Source organism: Camelina sativa, chromosome 11, assembly GCF_030686135.1.
Source record: "Camelina sativa cultivar CO46 ecotype springtype chromosome 11, ASM3068613v1".
NCBI classification, from domain to species: Eukaryota; Viridiplantae; Streptophyta; class Magnoliopsida; order Brassicales; family Brassicaceae; genus Camelina; species Camelina sativa.
The window spans coordinates 17778446-17783800 of NC_141890.1; the positions used below are offsets into that span (position 1 = coordinate 17778446).

At 40.8% G+C, this 5355-nt stretch overlaps 1 long non-coding RNA gene across 1 annotated transcript; it reads left to right on the top strand.

Annotated features, from left to right (window-relative positions):
• Window positions 1–3548: 3548 nt before the first annotated feature.
• On the top strand, window positions 3549–5046 carry LOC147934175 (uncharacterized). Its single transcript, XR_015570982.1, has 5 exons — window positions 3549–3608; window positions 3689–3769; window positions 3923–4141; window positions 4214–4273; window positions 4785–5046. It is a non-coding gene; the product is annotated as an uncharacterized LOC147934175 (long non-coding RNA).
• The last annotated feature ends 309 nt before the right edge of the window (window positions 5047–5355 follow it).

Below are 5355 nucleotides of genomic sequence, written 5' to 3' on the forward strand. Positions count from 1 at the left end.
TTTCTAACCATTAAGAAGACTGATGGAGCAGCGGTCATGGCTAAGAAGTATGTGAAGGAGATAGTCAGGTTGCATGGGGTGCCAACGAGCATTGTGTCTGATAGGGATTTTAAGTTCACTTTGGTGTTCTGTAGAGCGTTTCAGGCAGAGAGGGGCACTAAGGTGCATATGAGTACAGCTTATCATCCCCAGACAGATGGACAATCAGAGAGGACGATCCAGACACTGGAGGATTTGCTGAGAATGTGTGTGTTGGATTGGGGAGGCCATTGGGCAGATCACTTGAGCTTGGTAGAGTTTGCTTACAAAAACAGTTATCAGACAAGTATTAAGATGACTCCTTATGAGGCTTTGTATGGGAGACCGTGTCGTACACCGTTATGCTGTACTCAAGTGGGGCAAAGGAGCATTTACGGGGCAGATTTTGTTCAGGAGACCTCAGAGAAGATTCGGGTTCTCAAGCTGAACATTAAGGAGGCTCAGGATTGGCAGAGGAGTTATGCTTATAGGAGGAGAGATCTTGAGTTTAAGGTAGGAGACAGAGTGTACCTCAAGATGGCCATGTTGTGGGGTCCGAACAGGTCATTGACTGAGACTAAGTTGAGTCCGAGGTATATGGGTCCGTTCAGAGTGATTGAGCGTGTTGGACCTGTGGCTTATAGACTGGAGTTACCTGAGGTTAGGCGTGTATTCCATAAGGTTTTCCATGTTTCTATGTTGAGGAAGTATCTCCGTGAGGATGATCAGTTGTTAGCTAAGATTCCTGAGGATCTTCAGCCTAACATGACTTTGGAGGCGAGACCAGTGAGGGTTCTCGAGAGGAGGATCAAGGAACTTGGGAAGAAGAAGATTCCTTTGATGAGAGTCTTTTGGGACTGTGATTGTGTTGAGGAGCAGATTTGGGAGCCTGAGGCGAGGATGGAGGCAAGGTTTAAGAAGTGGTATGAGAAGCAAGCCGCGACTTGAGCTTTTCTAGCCTGGTCCCATCTGTAATCCGTGGCTGGAGCGGGAATGGAGTATTCCAGCCCATCTCTCTTGTTTACTTGGTCGCTTGGGGTGGTTGGTTGTGCGACTAAGTAACAAGATGAAGTGGTGCTCGGGGTACAAAGTTTCCGTGAGGCGGGGTTTTTGGAAGAAAGTTTCCTGAATTAGGAGTTTCCAAAAGTAGAAAGTGTTAAAAAAGGAAAGTTTTATGTGAGTTAAAATTTGTCCATTTTAGTGGAGAGAGCCTTGGAGGGGCTTGTGAGGCCTTAGTGGCGGACTTTTTAGTCATTGTGTGGCCTCAGTGGCGGTCTTTTGTGACATTGTGTGGCCTTTGTGGCGGGCTGTTTAGCCGTGTGTGACCTTTGTGGCAGGCTGTTTAGCCAATTGTGTGGCCTTTGTGGCGAGCTGTTTAGCCAGATGTGTGGCCTTTGTGGCGGGCTTTTTAGGCAGAGTGCCTGTTTAGGCAGTCCTTCGGGACAGATGGTCTTTGTGACGGTCCTTCGGGACATATGGTCTTTGTGACGGTCCTTCGAGACAGATAGTCTTTGTGACGGTCCTTCGGGACAGATGGTCTTTGTGACGGTCCTGTTTAGGAAATTTGTTTGGCCTTTGTGGCGGTCCTGTTTAGGACATTTGTTTGGTCCTAGTGGCAGTGAGATGATCCATGTGTGGTCATGAGGTATCCTAGTGAGGGGATATGTGGTTGGTAGGACATTGTGATGTCTTACGCGAGCCACGGGAAGGAAGCCTGGATAGGGATAGGACTCAGATGTATTCAGAATTCTTTACTCGTGACTCTTGGGAGACTTAGGTTCTCCTAGTACTGCCATATTCTGAGACTTTGTGGCTTGGGAGTATGGTTGGTATATCAACTTCGGATGACGATCCGGGGGTGCGCTGTAGGGTGGCAACCCGAGAGACGAGTATTGAATTTTTCCTTATATATTATGGCATGCGGGCTTAGGCCCGATGAGGAGCCAACATTGTGGCATGCAGGCTTAGGCCTGATGAGGAGCTAATCACAACTCAAGGTTTAGGCCTAAGAGTAAAGGAAAGTCCAAAAGTCGAGAGCAAATAATGTCTGGAGCGTGAGTCTGTCGCCTAGAGGTGACCTTTCGTAGATCAGTCGGAGGAGTGCGTGCCGTGGAGACGGTTGCACGGGATTCCTTGGCTGTCGGTTGTTCGAGATTCAAGGACGAATCTAGGTTGGTGGGGGAGAATTGTAATATCCGCAAACCGAAATCCCGGTTTAGGGATTGCATCGGTCGATGCAAGTTCAGTTTTCTGCGGATGGGTTAAGTTAATCGCTGTGTTTTGGGTTAGGGAAAACCCTTTACACGAGTTTTGTCTCATTAGTCGGGGTTTGGCCGCTTTTGAGAGAAAAAAGAAAGAGAGAAAAGTTTCCTAAGTGTTCTTGAGTGTTCTTGGTGATTTCTGGAGATTTGAGGCTATTTCTGTAGAGATCTGTAGCTGGGATCGTTGTAGGAGCTTCCTGGAAGTGTTTTCTTGTTTTTTTAATGTTCAGAATCGTCTTGGCAAAGGTAAGTGCAGGACCATGGCTTATCTAAGCTAAAGCTTCTTTGATCTGCTTGTTTATGTGTTGTTAGGCTTGTTAGATGGTTATTTGGGACGTTAGGAAGCTTTCTTGTGGCTTGGGATCGAGTTTTGTGGTTGAAGGAACAAAGATCCGGCGAGAAGCTTCGGGGAACACGATGCTCAGCATGTTGCATCGGTCGATGCACTTGTGCGTTGGTCGATGCAAGTGCGAGGACGACGCGTAAAACCTAAGGTTTTCGTGTTATGTCGAGCATGCGTCGGTCGATGCATTGCGAGTGTCGGTCGATGCATGTGTAACTTGCATCGGTCGATGCATCCCTTGTGTCGGTCGATGCATCCCCATGTGGTGTCGGTCAATGCATGTTGGTGTCGGTCGATGCAGAGTCCTGGTTTGTTATTTGTTGTTTGTTGATTGTTGGTTGATGGTTAGAGATGTCTCTATTGCTTGTGTGTATAGCTCAGTAGATAGGAGGATTGCCTTACTGAGTGGTTATAAAATACTCATGCATTGCAATTTGTGTGTGTGGTGCAGGTAAAGGCAAAGTGTGATCGTGGAATGAAGGCAATGAAGAGGAGGATGTTCTAGGGACTCGATTGGTTGTTGTCTGGCATTGTTAGGTTGCTAGAGTTGGGTCACTAGAAACATTGCTAGATTGCCGGTTTTATGTTTCCTGATGTTTGGTATTTGGATATTATCTATGTTATGATTATTGGTTTATTATTGGATATTTATTGGTTATTGGTATTTGTTATTCCACTGTTGGTTGTGATTGTGGTTAGGTGGCTAGTGGATATGGGACCACTAATTGTAGTTTATTTATTATTATTATTATTATTATTACTATTATTATTATTATTATTATTATTATTATTATTATTATTATTATTATTATTATTATTATTATTATTATTATTATTATTATTATTATTATTATTATTATTATTTACTATTTATTATTTATTTAAAAAAAACGGATCGGGTTGTTTCAAACCCTAATTTCCGGAATGCCGGATTAGTGAAGAGAAATCACAAGAAGTTCCATCATGTTTTTTCTGCTTTCCTGAAGGTATGTATGGAAACATTTGAGAGATCTCCTCGTTTCTTCTTTACATGTATGTTTCCTTATCGTTTACATGTATGTATCAGTATGTGGCTCGGCCAACTTGCAATGGCCATAGGAGGATTGGTGGATGCAGTGAGAAATCACACGAATCAACCTTCATTAAGGTAATTAGATCTCTCTCCTTTATTTTTACCTATTAATAGGTTTGATTGATTACTGATTTTGGTACTCTGTCTCTCGTAGTAGCTTTAAGATCAGACTAATCTAGAGATTTCTTTATGTGACTGATGATGCTTCTGTCCTTTATATTGTTTCAGCATCGTGGCATGAGATCTTTCATAAGTCACGAATCTAGCCTGGGATCTTTTTTAAGTCGTCGTGAATCTAGCATGGGATCTCTCATAAGTCGCCGTGAATCTAGCCGGGGATCTCTTATAAGTCGCCATGAATCTACCCTGGGATCTCTCTTAAGTCGCCGTGAATCTAGCCTGGGATCTCTCTTAAGTCGCCATTGTTTGTACGATTCTAGCCTTAAGGTAAATGTTGTTGCTCAGATCTCTCTGTTCTTTATGTGGTTATGGGTTTCACAAATGATTGCTTCGTTTCAGAATCATGGTGGACTGGGACCTCTCTTAACTCGCCGTTGTTTGTACGAATCGAGCCTTAAGGTAAATTTTGTTGTAGAGACATCTCTCTGTTCTTTATGTTTTACTTGTCATTGGTTTGACATTTGACAGATGATTGCTTCTGTCCTTTAATGTTTCAGCATCATGGGAGACTGGGATCTCTCTTAAGTCTCCGTCGTTTTCATCTCTACCATGAATCTTGTTATTATTACTCTTTTGCATCAAATACTATCATATGCATATCTTATGATTCTTTTTAATTTCATATTATTTGCAATAGTTGCTTAGATCTTTCTGAAAACATGGTGTATAGAGTTATTTTCATAGTTGGTTTTTTCATTGATCTAAAAAGTATTGTCAGGATGTTTGTGTCAATCTTGTTCAGTACTTATATTTGATTTTCTTTAAGAAAATTATGTTTATAAATAATTTCGATTTTTTTGGTTCTTCTAAGAAAGTACGAAAGTTTTTAGAAAATTTGAATTTGAAAGATCATACCCGAAATTATTTAAAAGTCTTAAATTGTAAAAGTCTGAATAGTTTTTGTTTGCAGATTGCTGACTGAGGAACAGAGTCAGAGTCAGAGGAAGTTCCCATTCCTTAGGAAAAGAGCTGTCGAAGAACAAGAGAATGAAAGAGCAACTTTTTTTTAGATCGTTTATTTTCCACTATCTTAAGTAAAATAATTTCATATCTATATACTTAGGCACTATTCCTCAAAATTTTAAGAATTTAAAAGTCCAAAATCCAAGCGTATAAGTGTAATAATTTTTTAACAACAAGATATAGCACAAAGCTCCAAAATTCATTTGATATATTTACACTGTTCTAAAACAATGAATGTGAAATTTAAAAATGTTTTGAGTGTCCAGCTTTCTCTAGACATTCAGATTTTACGCTAAAACGTGAAAATAAGAAAAATCATCAATTAATAAAGGAATTTTGATATCTAGGCAAATACATATATGAATTGTTTACCTTGTAACAGCAATCATCTTTAACATTTAAAATGTGTCAGGATAAAGTTTAAACCCAGAATTTGTGGAATGTGCCAAAAATTTAGACGATCCATGAATATATTTGTGGAATATATATTTTCAGGTTGAGGTTAGTTACAGTTTTAA